This window comes from Ursus americanus, chromosome 14 (genome assembly GCF_024610735.1).
Source record: "Ursus americanus isolate L20-20 chromosome 14, mUrsAme1.1.p, whole genome shotgun sequence".
Lineage (NCBI taxonomy): Eukaryota > Metazoa > Chordata > Mammalia > Carnivora > Ursidae > Ursus > Ursus americanus.
The window spans coordinates 19,357,280-19,377,759 of NC_142140.1; the positions used below are offsets into that span (position 1 = coordinate 19,357,280).

The 20,480-nt window shown below is 35.1% G+C and overlaps 1 protein-coding gene, 1 long non-coding RNA gene and 1 other non-coding gene across 3 annotated transcripts in view; all 3 read left to right on the top strand.

Annotated features, from left to right (window-relative positions):
- Positions 1-20,480, top strand: part of RYBP (RING1 and YY1 binding protein) — a 78,770-nt gene that overhangs the window by 11,647 nt on the left and 46,643 nt on the right. The window lies entirely within an intron of this gene.
- On the top strand, positions 578-727 carry LOC123799244 (small nucleolar RNA SNORA62/SNORA6 family). The gene has a single exon (XR_006781532.1). It is a non-coding gene; the product is annotated as a small nucleolar RNA SNORA62/SNORA6 family (small nucleolar RNA).
- The window catches only part of LOC148108916 (uncharacterized), a 36,677-nt gene continuing 36,345 nt past the window's right edge, over positions 20,149-20,480 (top strand). Inside the window, exon 1 of the long non-coding RNA XR_015726633.1 lies at positions 20,149-20,203. This is a non-coding gene — a long non-coding RNA (uncharacterized LOC148108916). The remainder of the gene's footprint in view (positions 20,204-20,480) is intronic.

Sequence of the window (20,480 nt, forward strand, 5' to 3'; positions counted from 1 at the left end):
TTTCACAGTGAATTTAAGAGAAGTGATATACATTCATGTTTTTAACCTAGAGCTGGCATTAGAGGTGATTTCTTAATAAATACATTGTGTGAAATATAAGAATATTTATAAATTGGGGGACCATATCAACTAAACTTGTATCTTTTACATTGTAAAATCACATATTGTCTTGTATTATTAACGTGTGTTGGATTTCAGATATATGTGTTTTTAAAAGCTGTTTCTTTGCAACATATGTTAGAACCAAGTTCTATAGTCAGTAACGTTTCAGTAAAACGTTGCCAAAGATTATGAATAGATAGTTAATAAAAGAACTACAAATTAAGTCAGGAAACATGAGAAATACATAACCTTCCCGTTACTTAAACACAAAACAACAATTTTGGCAAGTCGTATTTTAAAGACTAAAAATTTTTTAGGGAGTCTAGAAAGAAGTGGACATTGTCACAGACCCTTGGTGGCTGGGTAAGTTGCTTTAAATTTTCTGAAGGCCAGTTGGTGTCAGCTCCTTTTAAAAATATTTGTACCTTAGGAATTAGTGTGATCTGTACATAAAAATTTCTGTGTGAGTATATTAGTTACATCATTATTATAACAAAAAAATGACTGGCTGGCTGATGAACTCACAAGTGTTGGTAATGTGCTGCATGAGGGGCAGGTCTTTCGCTACCACCACAAGGGTCTCTGGCCCAGAAAGCGGAGTTCAATAGTAATTCTTGCTGCAAGTTAAAAAAAAAAAATTACCTACATAGAAATCAAGGAATTGTTAAAAACTATGCAATAGTTACAAATATTTTGCAGCCCTTAAAAATGTTTTGAACTCTTTTATACATTTGTAGTAGGAATGTGAAATGATAAAATCACTCTGGAAAATAGCCTGGCAGTTTCTTGCAAAATTAACCATATACTTAGTATATGACTAGTAGTTGCATTCCTGGGCATTTATCCCAGAGAAATGGAAACTTAAGTTCACACAAAACCTGTTAAGAAATGTTCATAGCATGGGGTCCCTGGGTGGCTCGGTCGTTAAGCGTCTGCCTTCGGCTCAGGTCATAATCTCAGGGTCCTGGGATCATGCCCCACATCGGGCTCGCTGCTCAGCGGGAAGCCTGCTTCTCCCTCTCCCGCTATGTCTCTCTCTGTCCGATAAATAAATAAAATCTTAAAAAAAAAAAAGAAATGTTCATGGCAGCTATATTTGTAATACTGTATAACTGAAAATAACCCAAATGTCCTTCAGTAGGTGAGTGGTATAGTCATACCACATGGAATACTACTAAGCAATTAAGAAGGAACAAACTCTTGATACATACAACAACTGGCATGGATTTCAAGGGCATGGTGCTGAGTGAAAAAAAAGCCAATCTCTAAAGGTCACACACTGCACGCGGCCATTAACATTTTTGTAATAAAATTAGAACAGATTAGCAGTTGCCAAGGATTAGGGCTGATGAGGTATGACTGTAATGGGGTACTGAGAGGGAAAGTTTTTGTGTTGATGAAATCTAATCTTGACTGTGGTGGTGGTTACATGAATCTGCACATGTGATAAGGTGACATAGAACAGGGGGCGCCTGCGTGGCTCAGTAGTTAAGCGTCTGCCTTCGGCTCAGGGAGTGATCCCAGAGTCCTGGGATCGAGCCCCGCATCGGGCTCCCTGCTCCACTGGGAGCCTGCTTCTTCCTCTCCCACTCCTCCTGCTTGTGTTCCAGCTCTCTCTGTCAAATAAATAAAGTCTTTAAAAAAAAAAAAGTTACATAGAACGGTACGCACACATCCCAATGTCAGTTTCTTCATTTTGATATAATTCAGAGGATGCAACCCTGTTGGGAAAACGGGGTGCAAATTATATGGGACTTTGTACTATTTTTGCAACATCCTGTGAATCTGTAATTATTTGAAATAAAATGTTAAGTTTTAGAAAGAATATGTAATAAAAGGAAATGTTCATAATATTAGAAAAAACAAGTTTCAAAATGATAAAACAATATCCCACTTCAGTATTTCATACCACTTAATTTAATATATATACCTGGAAGTAATGAGTGATCAGAATACTCTGAGCAGTATGGTGGATTCTTTTGTGTGTGTGTTTTTCTGTATTTTCTATCGTGTAGATGAGTTGGTATCACTTCCGTAGTTGGAAAAGCCAATATTCAAAATAAGTTCTAATTCTGGAATATTGAAATTTAAATAACATTTTACATTGAGATTGTAAAGTTTTGTTAATATTGGTTACACTAATTTAGCATTTAAACAGCTATTAGCTAAGATTGGAGAATATATTTATGCTCTAAAACATGTTGTGTTTGAAATTTAAAGCTGTTTTGTGCTCTTGGTATTACAAATGTCCTGTATGATGTTCTAACTCAGTGCTGTCCAGTGTAAGTATATACATTGCAAGCCACATGAAATTTTAAACTTTATTAGCCACAGTGAGAAAGTAAAAAACAGGTGAAATTATTACTGTTATTTTATTTATTTGTTTGTCAGCACAAGCATGGGGAGTGGCAAGCAGAGCAGGAGGAGGAGGCAGAGCAGGGAGAGGGAGAAGCAGGCTCCCTGCTAAGCAAGGAGCCTGATCTGGGACTCCATCCCAGGACTGAGATCATGACCTGAGCCGAAGGCAGACGTTTAACCGACTGAGCCACCCAGGCATCCCTAGGTGAAATTATTTTTAAAAATGTATTTTGTTTAATCATTATACCCAGAATACTACCATTTTAGTATGTAATTAGTATAAAATTGCAGTGAGATATTTTACATTCTTTTTATCATACTAGGTCTTCACGATCTGGTATGCATTTTACAATTACAGCACAACTAAGTTCAGCCTAGCCACATAGCCACATGTGGCTACCATATTGGAGAGTAGTAGTTGTAGTTGAGAGCCAAGGCTTTGGTGTCAGACCTAAGTGTGAGTAACACCAGCTCTGTCATTTGCTAACCTGGTGACCTTGGGCAGGTTACTTAACCTTGTGCTGTAGTGTTTCATTTGTGAATACTAACTTCTCCGTAGGGGTATTAAAAGGATTAAGTGGGTGAATGTAGCAACTTGGCACAGAACCTAGCACAGGATACATACTGTTAAAAATAATAAAGCTGTTGATGGATTAGACTGTATTGGATTGAATGATCATTCTAAAAGGCACAACTGATTTCTTAATAATATTCCTAGTGAAAAATACATAAGTAGTACATGAGATAGTCTTTGTTTTTCAGAATTGAACTTTTGGGACCTAAGTTTTAAATGATGATGGAATAAAGGGACAAATATTTGAACACTCATGTGCAATGTATTGCACCAGGCACTTGAACATTTAGACTGTAAATCTTAAGATGATATTCTCAAATACTATGTATTTGCATAGCACTTTACATTTACCATACCAGTTTTTTGTCTGTTTTCCCAGTGTAACACTCAGAGCAATTCTAAGATAGAGTTGTTATTCCAGTTTTCACAGTTGAGGAAGTTGAGACTCAGAAAAGTGAAGTAACTTAGTTGATCTCATACCCAGTTGGTAGAATAGAAGAAATAGAAAGGTGACATAATTAAATGGACAAATTAACATGGAATCAAAGTGTTTTAACTGCATTCTTTTAATTCTTTCCCTTCCTCCTTCGCAGTCTCAGGGGAGAACACTTTTCCAGGGCCATTTAAATTAGATAAGGGCAATAATATAATGTCCACTTCATTTCTGAGATTATTAGCTTAATTGTATCATCTACGATGTTAAAGGTTAACATAAGCCTATATAGGTTTGGTGATTTATTTTGCTTGTTGTGATGTTTCTCTTTATAACGCTGAGTTTTTCTCACTCTGTCTCTTGATAAAATATACTCATGAAAATGGGCTGAGAGTATGCAGTATATGCTGTCTTAAAATCACCTTTGAAGTACTGTTTATCACTTGACTCAGTCAGAAAATTACACAGTTCTTTGAAAGAACATGGCATGCCACCATTAAAATCAGCAGTCAGAGGCAGCAGTGAGTTTGTGAATGATTGACTCTCCCAAGGCAGTAGCGCCTGGGCAGAGTCTGATGGAGCACATATAATTAGGCGATTGGTCTCTGTGTTCTAATACGTAGATTCTGCTTTCATTGTATGCATTGCTGTGTTTATTTGTGGGTTTTTTCCTCCGGTTAAGAAAATTGAGGGAATCACAGGACACCTAATTTGTTGAGTACTCTGGGACAAAATGTATGACAGTGAACTCATCCTGACATGTACTTTTGGGTGTGCATCATTGAAGTATATTTATAAGAGGGGGAGTTGCATTTTGGTGCTCAAGACAGGAATGATAATGGGGGGAGGTGGGTAGGTAGAGTGTTCTTTGCCTCTTGGTCCCCCCGCCCCCCCCGGCTCAGCATAATGTACTTGACAATGCCTCTCCTCTTCTCCACCCAACCTATAAACGTTGTGCAAAGAACTCCTCAGAATTCTATATGAAGAACTCATTTCTGATCTCAGTGAATCTCAGCAACATGAAATTCTGCGGTTAGTGTGTTTTTTTTTTTCTTTATTGAAGGGCTGTGAGGATTGTGGAATGTGGCTTTCCAGACTGACTGAAATTCGGTGTAATTATGTTTCAAAGATTTTTGTTTTTTCTCAGTGCTTAGGATGTCTTAAAAGTTTTGCTGTACACAGTCTCTGCTTACTGCAATTATACTGTGAATAAAAGCTTTAAAAATACCACATTAGAAGATATTATATATGTACAGATATATATGCCAGGTTGAGATTTTAAACTGTGGTTTGCAGTTAATTGAAGTTCCCTGAAATTCACAGAACTGGATGATTTGTCTCCTCCAGTTATAAAATACTATGATTTATGTCAGTTTTGGCAGTTTATAATGTAATAATGAAATGACTCTTAAATGTCACGATGCCACATTACTTGTCTAAAGTATATTGAAAATAATTTATTTGTAATGTCTCACTCCTCCACCCCCAAGATATGTCAGTAGATATTTATACATTTCAGAATCTCTGAATAGGAACGCTTTATCTATTAAAACTTTTTGGCAAGAGTATGTGTAGTTGAAATTTCCTATTTAAGTTATAGTTAATGTCTTTATTTTGAATTCCTTCATTTATGGACTTAAAAATCTTTGTCCCTCTCTTTCCCAGTCTAAGAAATTAAACTCATCGTAGACTGACCAAAACACTAGATTCAGTTACTCTCCTGTTACGCGTATCTTTAAGATAAGGGCTTTATGTCAAAACACCTGGTGTGGAAGGTGTGTTACTACAGGCAGGTGTACTACAGCCCTATGGGTATTCTTAGTGTTTTGTTATTTAATTAAAAGAAAGAGAGACTCCGGTGCTTCCCTTTTCTTTTTTCTTTTTTTTTTTTTGAAAGTTTGTATTACTGAAATAGTTAATACTGTGTCATGCCCCAAGGCAAAGCTTGGTTCTAATAGAACAGGTGTACATTTGCACTTCTTCATGCTTAGCATTTATTGAACAACTGTTATTGAGGGAGTAAGTGGAACACAGACCTAGAAGGAGCTTCATTGGGTAAGAGGAAGAAGAGTGGGACACACCTCATTGAAGCCTTCATCAGTAACCTGCTCCCAGCCCAATAATAATGCTAATAAGGGCCAACATTTAACTGGCATTTAACAAGCAGGCACTATATTAAGCCTATTTCATGCATTTTCTCATTTAATCCTTTTAAGGGTATGATATATATCTCCATTTTACAGATAGCAAATTGAGGTTTTAAGTTTACATTCCCAGCCTGAGTTTATATAGCACAGTTGCACTTGACTCGGATCTTTCCAACTTTACATTCATATTTCTAATAAGTTTTTTCTGAAAATGGTATTACCATCTATACAGCCACCAGTCTGTAGATATCACTTTAGACACCCAACTATAGCAGTCAGATGTCAAATTCTGTTGCTTTATTCCTTCTGTATCCCTATTGCTACCACCTTAATTTAGGTCCTCATTATTTCATTTTATTTAGTTAAGTGTGAGCTTCGTTAATTGCAAATCTCTACAATATAGACCTGCACCTGGACTGTTGCAGTAGCTTTGCTCGGCCAGGTGTGTTCAGTGATCTCTCTAGAAAACAGAGATCATGTAGCTTGTCTGCCTAGAATCCTTGGTTGCTGCCTTATTGCCCAAGGAGGTATTGCCTTGTCTCCTTAAATGACCTGCGAGGCCCAGCATGGTCTGGCTCTGTCCTACCTACCAGCTCATCTTTGCCATTTCTTACCATGCACCTTCTGGTCAAACTTGTGTTCCCTCAGCATGTTCTCTCATGTCACCGTGTTGCCTGAAGACTTTTACAAAACTCTTAGCTTTATTGGTAAAAGCCGCCTTTAGGTGTAAGACCCAGCTCTTGTCAGCTATTATGGGAAACTTCTTGATTCTTTTTTTCTGTGATCATTGAAGAACTTTGTGCATTTCATTTTGTAGTGGAATTTGTTTACATTTTTGCCCCCGAAATAAATTTGAAGCCCACGTGGGTAAAGGTAGTGCCCCTGACACACTGTTAAATCTTCATATGCAGGGTCTTAATGTGCTGCTGCTTTTGTACACTTAGGTGTAACTTTTAAAATGTAGTCCATTCTCCCAACTTCTGGTTTTAAAGTGTTTCCTTTTAAAAATAATGTCATATATCAGTTAACCTTTTCTGCAAATAGGGTATGTCCATTAAAAATTTAAAAAACACTTGATGAATGACTTGGAAATACTGCCAGCATTCGTTTACTTCCTCTCTTGAGTTACTAATTTTACTCTTTGCATAGTCTGTTAACATTAGGTCCCTTTATTACCTCCCTTTCAAGTTCATACCTGCTCCTCTGCTCACAGCTGAGACAACAGTTCATTGCAAAATAGAATTCTTATGAACCAGTGTCTGTTTTAAAAAGGTTCACCTTCTCGGAGAACTAAAAAATGCCTTTCTCTTAACATTCCATTTTGTTCTGTGCTTGCTGGCCTCAGGTTTTAGAAACAGCTATCTTGAAAGGTTTGTAGAACAGTGACTAGAGTGGTCTAGATGCAGTATGGCTTAAGGAGAAAAAGTATTAAAATTGACAAGATCATGAAGTCTATTTTTCTTGGAAACTTTACAGCTGAATAGGACTCAGAATGGCTGGAGTTCTCTTAGCAAGGGATTTTCAAGAGGTGGGCTGGAGAATGTTTTGAACTATCAGTAATTTAGCTGCTGGTATTTTATCTATTATTTTTCAGGATTGAAATCCTAATGATCTTTCCCGTTCAGTTTTTTGTAAATGAAGCCTCTTAATTGTATATCAGTATTTTCTTTTCTTTCTTTTTTTTGGAGGGGTTGTTTATTTATTTGACAGAGAACGTGCGTGTACACGGGAGGAATCGAGCGCATAAGCAGGGGGAGCAGCAGGCAGAGGAAGAGGGAGAAGCAGTCTCCCCACCCAGCAGGGAGCCCAATATGGGGCTGGACTCCAGGACCCTGGGATAATGACCTGAGCCGAAGGCAGACACTTAACTGACAGAGCCACCCAGGTGCCCTGTATATCAATATTTTCAAAACTCATTGATCTGATAATGAATTTCATGAAAGAAGATACATCTGATGAGTTGGAATGTTCTGGTAAATAAGAATTTGTGACATTTTAAATTAATCTGGTAGCTATTAATAAGCATTTAATTAATGGAACCCAAACTTTGAGAATATATAAATTCTCAGTGAAAATAGAGACTAATGCTGAACTGCAAAGTTGGCTTCTAAAGAGATGTTACATGCAAATTTACAAAATCCATACCTAGTTTTAAAAACATTTGCAAACAGGAAATGTCCTATACAAACATGAGTAAGTTTAGTACACAGCAACTATGTTGATCCCTAACTGGGGAACTTCTGCTAAATTTACTGTTGGGCTTAATCCTATTAAACCAGCTAATGGTAACTTGATGAATCATTGTGATCCTCTTGTGGTTTTGAAAGGTGTATTTTCAGAATTAATTTTATTGATAACATACTCAGAAAATTGTTTAAAGATACTGCTTTGTTTTTCTCAGTGACCAGTATAATCGTTTTGCAATCACCAGAAGTTTGTTTCCAGTTCATTGATTTTTGTCAAGTAAATAGGTCTAATTATTTTTTTCTATTCCTCCTTCCTTTATCCAGGCTCTCTAGTTTTATAGGAAATAATGTTTTAGAAATGAGAGTTGTATTTATAACTCTTTTTCAAGCGTCTTATTCATAAGTGAAATTTAAATTTACAGTAGTTTTCTCCAGAGTCTTAGTAGTAGTGTGTTGAAGTGGGAAATCTTTCAAATTCTAACATAGTGACAAATATATCTTGTCTATTTTTGTGTCATTTTACCTTTTCTAACCCTAGTGCAAACAAATCAGATTTTTCAGGAAAGAGGTGTGAGCTAAACTTTTAACTTGGACTTCGTGGTGGTTTCTGCTACTTAGTCTTTCATTGTGAAACTCTTACCTTTATGTAATTGAGCAAATCTATCCAGATTGTAGAAAGTAAGATACAGAATGCGGTTTTCTTGTGTTTTTAAAATTTTTTTTCTTTCCTTTAAATAACAGGCCTTTGGGCTGATTGATTGTAAGAATATTTGTAGTTTGCAAATAAATCAAAACTTTTTCTGGAAGTCCGTTCTGGAGGATTGTAATTTGACCTTCTGTTCAGCAAATATTTGTACTAATTTGTGGAATACTATTTATTGTATATGAGTGAACACATTTTTAAGTCTTGCCACTTCAGAATCAAGAAAGCAGTCTTTTTGGCCTCCTCTGCCTCTCTGTTTTGCAGCAAAGAGCAGCATAAGGATGATGAGTGCAGAGCAGTTAGTGCCATTTTCACTTGAATTTATATGATTTAGACTTTCTTTATGTAACCCGAAAATTAATTTTAATCATTAGTTTAAACCTATTCATTACCACCCTGCCCCAGCCCCAACAAACAAACCAACCAACCAACCAACCCAAGCCCTGGAATTTAAGAGTTGGTTTACTTTTCTTTCCTTACATCTGGCTTTTTAAGACTCAGGGATTCAAAAGTAGTGAAAGAAGTCCCACCTCTCCCTGTGTCCAGCCCCACAAAAACTTTTAGATGGTATGAAGCAAGAAAGAGCTAACAAGAATATTGACCTGTAAGTAAACTTAGCTTGGCTGTGTTTTTTGCCTTTCACATCTTTTCAAATATTTTGGACATGAAAACATTTGGACCAGATACTGGTGTGGAGATCAGGAAGAAGAATAAGATTTTACTCTGCTATAGGGAATATAAGAGATAGCATAGTGACCCCAAAGTTACATGAAGTTGTAAACAAGTTAGATTTATGAACTCTTCCAGCCATCAGGAAAACCACTTTATGCCTTGGTGAAACCCTGATGGTACTGATTGTTTCTGAAAAGATGCATGTTATAATTTATGGGGTGTGTTGTGTGTGTGTGTGTGCGCGCGCATGCGTGCGTGTGTAATGGTAATTACGGTATTGATACTAAATTTACAGCTAAAATGTTAGGCTGTATTGCCAATTAAAATTACCAGGAATGAAGATAGAGCATTTTGAAAATACTTAAAAGCTAGTGAGAAAATACTTTGCTCTAACAAAAAATGACGTATTTGTAGCATTTCTAGAATACGTTCTTAAATAGAACTAAACAACTATAGATTTGATCTCATTTTTAAAAATGATGAATAGTAAAACACATAGATTAATTCATACGGTAATGCACAATTTCTCTATTACTTAATCCTCTCAGAAAAACTAAAAAGTATTGTACTGTAATCAGGAGAAAAAGCACATCTTGTTTAATTTTAATTGTTTAATCTGGGTTTAATTTTTTTTAGCTTTATTAAAATATAATTGGTCTATAAGATACTTCATGTTGAAAGAATAACCTGGGGAAACTACCACAAATAAGATAATTATCATATCTGTCGCCCCACAGAATTTTCTCTTCCCCTTTGGTAATTCCTCCTACCCTTTTCTGTCCCCAGTCGACCATTAATCTGCTTTCTGTAGCTACACATTAGTTTGCATTTTCTTAAATTTTGTATAAGTCTGATCCTACAGTATGTACTTTTGGATTTTCCTTTGGTTTCTTTCAATCACTGTGCTTATTTTGAGATTCATCCATCTTTATCCCTGTTTACTGCTGAATACTATTCCATTGTATGACTGTTTTGCTATTTATTTATCTTTTCACCTGTTGATGGACGTTTGAGTTTCCAGTTTCTGGCCAGTACAAATAAAGCTGCCTCGTACATTCCTGAACAAGTCTTTGTGTAGACACACACTTTCATTTCACTTGAGTAAAGTAGTGGAGTCACTGGGTATGTTTAATGTTTTAACAAACTGCCAAACTGTTTTTTTACAGTGGTTGTATATTTAAAATTCCCAAAGTAGTGTGTGAGGGTTCCAGTTCCACATTTTTGCCAGCCGTGATGTATAGTCTATTTAATTTTAGGCAAGTAGAGGGTGTCTGATGGTATCTCATTGTGGTTTTGTATTTTCCTAATAACTAACAACGATTGTTATTTTCATGTTCTTATTTGCCATTTTTTTCTTAAAGTTTTTTTTTCATATCTTTTACCCATTTTTAATTTGGTTGACTTATTGAATTGTGAGAGTTCTTTATTCTAGGTTCAGATGTTTGTTTTAAAAGTCTGTTGAACACTAGATTAAATCTAATTTGTTTTTTTTTCTTTTATAGTTTTTATGTCATATTTAAGAAATCTTTGCCAAACCCAACATCACCAAGGTTTTCTCAGATTTTTGCTGTAGGAGTTTTATAGTTTTAACTCTTAACATTTGGGTCCTTAGTCTATTTTGAAGTGATATTTGTATACAGATTTGTAAGGGTGAGGTAAGTTGGTTTTTTTCTTTTTTCTTTTGTTTTTTTAACATATGGCCATCCTCTTATTCTGGCATCATTTATTGGAAAGATAATTCATTCTTCATTGAATTGCCTTTGCATCTTGGTGAAAGTCAGTGGACTGTATATTTGGTGCTGTTTCTGGACTCTGTCTTGTTCCGTCAATCTGTTTGTCTTTACACTGGTACTATACTGTCTTAATGTTGTTTTTTAAGGTCTTGAAATCAGGGAGTATAAGACTTCCAATATTGTTCATTTTCAAAGTTACTTTGACTCTTCTAGATTCTTCATATTAGCATATAAATTTTAGAATCACCTCGTCAATTTTTTAAAATTTTTAAAAAGATATTTATTTATTTATTTGTCAGAGAGAGAGAGAGAGAGTGGCAGGCAGAGGGAGAAGCAGGCTCCCCACTGAGCAAGGAGCCCAGTGTAGGACTCGATCCCAGGACCCACATGCTTAACCAACTGAGCCACCCACGCATCCCCACCATGTCAATTTCTACAAAAAAGCCTGCTGAGATTTTTATTGGAATGCACTGAATTTGTAGAAAACTGATAACTACATTAGATTCAGTGTTCCAATCCCTGAAGGTCTCCTTTAGGTCTTCTCTCAGCAGTGTTTTGTGTGTTTTAGTATACAAATCTTGCATATCTTGTGTCAAAATCATCACAAAGTGTTTCACATTTTTGAGGCTTTATAAATATTTCTACTTTAAAGATTTCAAGTTCTGGTTGCTTTTAGTTGATTTAAACAAATAGTTATTTTTGTATGTCATGTACTGCATCTTTGCTAAACTTACCTCTTCTAGTAGCTTCTTGTGGATTTTGCAGTTTTTTTCCATAGATGATCTTATCTGTGAATTAAGACAGTTTTACTTTTCCAATTTGGATGCCTTTTATTTTTCTCTTGCCTACTAAATGGCTTAACTCTTCAGAACAGTGTTGAATAGAAGTAGTAAAGAGTTGAGATCCTTGCATTGTTCTTGAGTTTTAAGGGAGTAAAGCATTCAGCCTTTTACTGTTAAGTATTAGCTGTAGTTTTTGGTAGGTTGAGGAAGTTCTTTTCTAGTTTGCTAAGAGTTTTTAATTAAGGAATAGATGTTGGATTTGTCAAGTACATTTCCCTGCTCTGCATCTCCTCCAGCTTTTAAAACAGTCATACAGTTTTTCATATTTAATGCCGTGAATTACATTGATTGATTTTTGGAATTCTAAACCATCCTTGCATTCCTGGGAAAAATCCCACTTTGTCATGATGTATTCTCTTGGCAGTAATACGCTTTAAATTATTTTTTTAAAGATATTTGCATCTATACTTATGAAAGACTTTGGTCTAGTTTTCTTACCTTGTAATGTAGTTGGTTTTGTATTTAGACTGATGTGGCTGCCATAGAATAAGTTAGGAACACGTAATTTTTCTTCTCTTCATTTTTCTGGAAGAGTGTGTATAGAATTGGTATTATTTCTTCTTAAATGTTTGTTAGAAGTCACCAGTGAAGCCATCTGGGCCTAGAGTATTCCTTACGGAGGTTTTAACTATAAATTACATTTCTGTAAGTGTATGAAAATCTTTAGATGATTTGTTTCCTCTTGAATGAGCTTTGACAGTTTGTGCCTTTCAAGGAATGTAGGAATTTCCCATTATTGAAGTAAAGCTGTTGATAATATTCCCATATCATCCTTTATTAATCTATAGCAGCTATTAAGCTATTTCTTATTCCTTATTGGTGATATATGTCTTCTCTTTCTGATTTTATTTATCTCAACAAGATTTGGATTTCATTGCTTTTTATTTGTTTTTCTTGTTTTCTGTTGATTTCAGATCTGGTCTTTATTTTGCTTATTTTGAGTTTCATTTGCTCTTCTATTCCTAGTTTTGTTTAAAGTATCAGTTCAGTCATTGATTTGAGAACTTTTTTTTTATGTATAGGCATTTGATGCTATAAATTTCCTTCTCAAGTACCACTTTAGTTACAGTCCATAAAATTTGATAATGTATTTCATTTTCATTTGATTCAAAATATTTTCTGACTTTTTTCCCTTTCTCTTTTGGCTGATGCATTATTTTGAATTTTTGCTTCATTTCCAAATATGTGAGGATTTTCTAGTTATCCTGCTGTTTTTTTACTTCTAATTTAATTTAATTCTTCCACTTTCTTATTAGATGGATAAACATCTAGAATTATGTCTTCTTGAGGAATTGAGCCCTGTGTCATGAAATCACCTTTATCACATAATTCTTTTGCTCTGATACTACTTTGTCATATATTAAGTAGATTCAATAAATGAGTAGGGTTAGCATGATGTACCTTTTCCCATATTTCTGTCTGTATTTGACATGGATTTCTTATAGCCAGTTATAATTGGGTTTCTTTTTTGTAGTTAAATATCATAGTCTTTGCCCTTTTTAAAAGACCATTTACATTTAAAGTGATTTTTGATATGATTGGTTTTAAATCTGTCTTGCTGTTTGTTTTCTATTTTTCCTACTCATCCACTTTCCCCTTCTGGCATCTTTGGCTTAGTTGAGTGTTTCTTTTAAAAATCCAGTTTATATCCTTTCTTTTTAGCTGTAACTGTTTGGTTTTAGTTGTTACTTTAGTATGCATCTTTAACATCACAAATTATCCTCTAGAGATATACGTCTTTACATGTCCGGTTGACCTTTGAACAACTTGGGGGTTGGGGTGCCGATCCTATATGTAGTTGAAATCCACATATAACTTATGAGTCCCCCAGAACTTAAATACTTAGAGCCTGCTGTCTACAGGAAGACTTACCAATAACATAAACAGTCAATTAACATATTTTGTATGCTCTATATATTATACAGTGTATTCTTGTGATGAAGTAAGAGAAAAGAAAATACTAAGAAAATCACAAGGAAGAGAAAATATACTTAAAATACTGTACTGTATTTTTTGGAAAAAAATCCACTTGTAATTGGACCTGTGCAGTTCAAACCATGTTGTTCAAGGGTCGTCTGTAGTATAAGAACCTTAGAGTAGTATGCTGCCACTTTTCTATACCTAGCCTTTCTGTTGTTAGTGCTGTTGTAATCCTCCATAATATAATTTTTATGTGGTTACTTATCTTTTAAAGAGATTGCAAAATGTAATAGAAGAAATCTTTTCTATTTTCCCACATATTTACCATTTGTGGTGCTCTTCATTGCTTTGTGTAGATCCAGATTTCCATGTGGTTGTATTTTCCTTCTGCCTGAAGGACTTCCTGTAACATTCCTTATAGTTCATGTCTGCTGGTGATTGATTCTTTTGTTTTTTATTTCTCGGTTTTTATTTTGCTTTTCTTCTGATAACAGCTTTTTGAAGATACAACACGTATATAATACAGTTCATCTATTTAAAGTGTGCAGTTCATTGGTGTTTAGTATACTCACAGAATTATGAACTGTGGCCTCATTTCATCACCCCCAGAAGGAATCCCCTGCTTTTTAGCTGTCGCTCTCTGGGGTGCTCCCACTCCCAGTGCACACAGCCATCCCTAGTCCTAGGGAACCACTGATAACTCTCTTTCTAAAGATTTGGGGTTCTGGGTATTTTGTATAAATGGAACTAGATGACATGAGGTCTCTTGTGACTGGGTTCTGAAACTACCATAATGTTTCTAAGGCTCACCTTGGAAACTTTTATGTTGTAGCATATATCAGTATCCAGTCCTGTTAGTAGCCAAATAATATTCCATTGTATAGGTAAACCACATTTTGTTTATTCAATTGATGGTTATTTGGAATTTTTCCACCTTTTGGCTATTAATGAACAATGCTGCCATGAACATTAGTGTACACATTTTTGTATGGATACATGTTTTAATTTTTCTGGGGTATATACCTAGAATTGGAATTGATGGGACAAATGGTAACTCCAACCTTTTGAAGTTTACCACACTGTTTTCTAAAGTGGCTGCACCATTTTATATTACCAATGTGTATGAGGCTTCCAGTTTCTCCTTGTTTTGAAAGGTGTTTTCAACAGGTATAGAATTCTAGGTTCAGTTATTTCTTTTTGTATCTTAAAGGTGTTGTTCCATTGTTTCCTGGGTTTTATTATTTCTGATGAGTAATCTGCCGTCATTCCCCCCTTTCTTTTTCTTTCTCCACAAAGTGTGTCTTGGGTTGCTTTTAAGATTTCTCTTTATCACTGGCTTTTAGCAGTTTGTGATGGTCCTTGTTTTCTACATGTTTCTTGTGCTTAGGGTTTGTTGAGCAGCATTGTGCTTTCTACTTAAAGCCCGTATGCCTTTGGGAAATAAATAACAGTTTTATAAAATGAACTAACGTTAAATCCACATTCATAATGGCTATAGTCATATCTGGCCAAGAAGAGCTAGAATTCTTTGAATTGCCCTGGGCTGCTGTTTTTCCTCCTTCAAAAAATTTCTTTAGGACGGGCTTTATAGATAATTTTATCCAGCTATTCCATCCAGGAAAACTAGAATCCAGTGAGATTAAGTGACTGGCCCCAAGTCTTGAAACAGGTTAGTAGTAGTAGAACCTGGACTAGACTCCGGGACTAATTTTGTCCTTTTCCCACCAAGTCGTATCACCTTTCTGACAAACCAAGCATTAGGAAGACTATTAGAGATATTCTTCTGGACTCTGCAGTACGAATGCTATTATGCTTTAAATTTTAGGGTTTCTTTACATTTAAGATTCAGAACTATGGCAGGTACATGTGTATTTCATAATGAAATAAGAACTGTTTCTTCTCAATTTCCAGCTCTCATTTTTCTCTGTATAAGTACTTCTGTGAAATATTCCGTTACAGACTATAAACTGTTATAAATATTTTAGACTTGAAATACTTGTATGTTGTCATAGGAAGTCCTGTGATTTGGTTTGTGTGACAGGGAAATTTGATATGAGGGGATTCAGGGTGTGAATTAGCTTTCTCTTGGTTTATTTCTGTTCTTCTGCCCACCTGATTTCTCCCAGTGGGAGGTATGTATGAGTGTGGGTGGTGATCTGTTGTTGTTGTTGTTGCTGTTACCTTTACCTTCACATGCATAACACTCCCTTTCCCTTTGTAAGATTTCCTTTGTTTTTAGAATCTTTTCATTTGATTATTCCTCTTGATGATTTTCTTCATAGATAATTGTGGAGCTCCTGTAGTACTCTGGCAGAGGTGGGATGCTTTACATGCTTTTATCCTTTTCGAAGCTTATCTGATTAGCTGTACAATACTATGCATTGGAAACAGATTGTCTCGTCATATGGAGCATTTGGTTGTCTTTTGGAGTTGAGGTTTGATCAGGCTGGCTATATGAGGCTTTCAGAAGGCCATTTAGAAGTACATGATGAGAGGAGTTAGAAAAGCTTGAATTGAGTTTGGAAAACTGAAATGTTAAAATATTTTAAATACGTAGGGAAAATAGAATTTTTTTTTAGGTCGGGTGTACTGAGGTATTCATATACAGTAAGATTAATCCTTTTTGGTGTACAAGTCTGTGAATTTTTATGAACTTAGCCTTGTAATAAAAATCAAGAACAATACTTGTATCATCCCCAAAAGTACCATTTTGTTTTTTCATCATCAACAATGTAGAAATACCTGCCTCTCTGCATCCTCCGTATTTGACATTGCCAGTTTGTTTGTTTTTTTATAATACCAGTATAGATTTTAGTGGTATATCATTGTAGTTTTAATTTGCATTGCCTTAATGACTAATGTAAGTCTCTTTTCAGGTGTTTATGTAAGTCACCCACATATCTCTGGGGAAACGACTTCAGAATTTTTTTGCCCATTTTTAGATTGTGTTTATTATTCAGCTTTCATATAAATTTTCATATATTCTGAATAACAGTTTATTAGATATGTGTTTTGTGTATTTTTTCTCCTAGTCTGTGGCTTTTCATTTTCATAATGGTGTCTTTCTCGGGGAGAGGAAATTTGAGGAAAATGGTCAAAAGGCACAAATGCCAAGATAATAAGTACTGAGGATGAAATGTACAGTATGATGATGATAATTCTGTTGTATGGCATATAAGAAAGTTGTTAAGAGTGGATTCTGAGAGTTGTTACCACAAGGAGTACTTTTTTCCCTTTTTAATGTAATTATATGAGATGATGGCTGTAACCAAACTTATAATCATTTTACAATATGTGTAAATCAAACCATCATGCTCTACACCTTGAACTTATACAGTGATGTGTGTCATTTATTTCTCAAAACTGGGGAAATGTCTTTCAGAGAATGGAGATACTTAATTTTTTGAAAAAAAATATATATTTTTCTTCTGCAGTTTATGCTTTTTATGTTTTATCCAAGGAATCTTTGCATAGACTCGGGTCTTAAAGATTTTTCTTTATGTTTTCTCAGAAGCTTTATAATAACTTTGAGGTTTTACGATTAGGTGTTTCATCCATTTTGAGTTAATTCTTATATATGGATAAGAGTATGAATTGAGGTTCTTAATTTTTATGTATGGGCATCTCAGGTTTTTCTGTACCATTTATTGAAAGACACTTTCCCTAACGAATTACACTGGTATCTTTTTTTAAAGTCAAATGATCTTATATGTGTGTGTATATGTGTCTGGACTTTGTCCTTTTGCCAGTGCCACACTGTCTTTAAATACTGTAAGCAGTCATCATAAATCATGAAATCCAGTAACATCAGTCCTTCAGCTTGGTACTTCTTTTTCAGTTTTTTGGGGTTTTTTTTTGTTTGTTTTGAGTACACGAGATCCTCTTTTTCCATCCTCATTTCTCTGAAATTTGGTGGTATTTTGACTGGATTGCATTGAATCTGTAGATCAGCACTGTCCAATGGCAATAAGAACTTTTTGTAATGAGGGTGATGTTTTCCATCTGCACTGTCCAGTATGTGGTAGTGACTAACAACATGTGACTTGACTACTTGAAAAATGGTTAGTGAGACTGAGGAAATGAACTCTAAATTTTATTTGATTTTAAACGCACATGTAAATAGCCATGTTACTAGTGGCTGCTCTATTGGGTATCATAACTGTAGATCATTTTGAGGAAAATTTATTTAACATTAGTGAGTTTTCTCATCTATAAGCATGGTATATCTCCTATTCAGTTAAGTCTTTGATTCTCTCGTCAGTGTTTTCTATATTGTAGCATACAGATCTTGTACATATTTAATTAGATTTATCCCTGAATAGTTCATTTTTTTTGATGCTATTGTTAAGTGGTACTTTATTTTTTAATTTCCAGTTGTCTGTTGCTAATATGTCAATAAAATTGTATTGGTTTTAGTAATTTTTTGTATGTTCTTTGCGATTTTCTGCATTGACAGTCATGTAAAACAGAAAACTGGTTTTATTTTGTTCTTTCCTATCTACTTTTTATGTATTTGTGGTCTCTTCCCCACCCCACTCCCCACCCCCCAATTCTATACTCCCGGACCACTACTAGTACAATGTTGACTAGAAGGCTTAGTTTGCTGGCTTGTCAAAAATTACGATTATGAATGGATGTTAAGATGCTTTTTTACTTCATCTATTACTATGATCATATAGTTTTCCTTTAATACGTTGACATGGTGAGTTATTTTCATTTTTCAGATACTGAAACAATTTTGCACTCATGGTATAAACTCATTTGTTCATCATGTATTATCCTTTTTAGGTATTGCTGGATTCACTTTTCTAATTTCTTAATTTTTTTTTTAAAAATTTATATATTTATTTGACAGAGATAGAGACAGCCAGCAAGAGAGGGAACACAAGCAGGGGGAGTGGGAGAGGAAGAAGCAGGCTCATAGCAGAGGAGCCTGATGTGGGGCTCGATCCCGTAATGCCAGGATCACGCCCTGAGCCGAAGGCAGACGCTTAACCGCTGTGCCGCCCAGGCGCCCCCACTTTTCTAATTTCTTAAGGAGTTTTGGTTCCATGTTCTTGAGAGAGATCTATAGTTTTCTTGTGTTGTCTTTATTTTTGGTGTTCTGGTAATGCTGACTTTATAACATTGAGTTGCAAAGTGTTGTTTTTGGATGGAAGAATTTGTATAGAATTCTTTCTTAAATTTTCGGTAGAAAATTCACCAGTGAAGTCTTGGTTGGGAGTATTTTTTGGTGGTGTTAATTATAGAAGTTTTTAAGTACAAATCAGTTTTTTTTAAATGTATGTGGGTCTGTTTACGTTAGCTATTCGTATGTAATCTTTGGTAATTGGAAAAATTCTTTGAGACATCCCATCTAAGCTGTCACACGCATAAATTGTTCCTAAGTTTCCCTTATCCTTTTAATATCTGTAAGACTTGTGATGATGTCTCTTCTTGATTCTTGATAGAATTTGTATCTCCTTTTTTCCTTTGACTTAATGTACTTCCCCCTTTTAAAACTTTAGAAAAAATATAGTCTTCTAAACTAGTAGAAAAACACTAATACATACTCATCCCCTAATTTTAATAAATGTTAACATTTTTTTCTACATTTGATTTGGATAGTTTTGATTAAAATGTTCAAACAGTGAACATTTAGCAGGAATTTAAACAGTGATCACCTCTTCTGACATTTTCTCTCTCAGTGCCTTTTCCAACCACTATTACTAAAGGAGATGTGTGTCATTCCTTTGCATATTTGCCTATTTTTTGGTATGTGTTTTTATGAATTCATCATCAGTATAAACCTTTTTTCTTAGTTTGGAAAATCTGTCTAAATGGCGTACTGTTCATATCCGTTTGCACCTTGTTTTTTTTTTTTCTCAGCATTGACTGAGATACAACCATGTTGATACTGGGTCTAGCTTGCACATTTTTACTGTTACATACCATTTTCTTGGGTAAGGTACAGCTTATTTATTCTTAGGTAGCTCCTCCTTCTCCTTAACTACAAATAACACTGTTGTGAGCATCTTTGTACACATCTTGTGACAAGTACAAGAGATTTTTAAGTGGAATTGCCGGATTATAGGTTAAGTGGAATTGCCGGGTTAGAGGATGTGGGCCTTTTCATCATCAAGAAATATAAATTGGTCTCCAAAGTGTTTTTGCTAACAGCAGAATTCCAGTTTTCTTGTATAATACCAACAGTTGGGGTTATCAGATTTCAAATTCAGAAAAGAGAGTGGAAAATGTAGGGTGGGAAATGATATTTCATTCTTTTAATTTACATTTCCCTTATCCAGAGTTTAAACTTTTTTTTTAACGTTCGTTAGCTATTTGAAATCCTTCTCTATTTGTTAACTGTGTTGGAATGTTAAGAAGGTTTAATCTTCTGGACATTGTTCCCTGAGTTATAATTTGAACTTTGGTGTTCCTTTCTTTTGGTTCCTTTATAATCTCTTCTCATGTTTACTATCCTTTGTCTTTAGTCAGGGTGCAGAAGGACTACATACAGACTGCCCATCTTGCTTTTCTTTCTTTTATAACAGGTAATGTTAACAGTTTTCAAATTGCTCCTTTACTGTTGCTTTTTACTTTGAAATGGAAAGGAAGGCTTCCCCACCTTTACTCTCAGCCCTCCTTTATCTGGCAGCTGTCCGGTGCATTTGAAGACTTGCTGGGTGCCATCAGTAGGTCACCAGATGGAAGCGGTATAGCTTTGCACGCTTTATGTGGAGTTGGGAGATGAAGATGGAATTGGGCTCCCAAAAGACTGAAGTATAAGCAGAATGGCAGTTTATTGTGATAATTTTTTCCACTAACTAG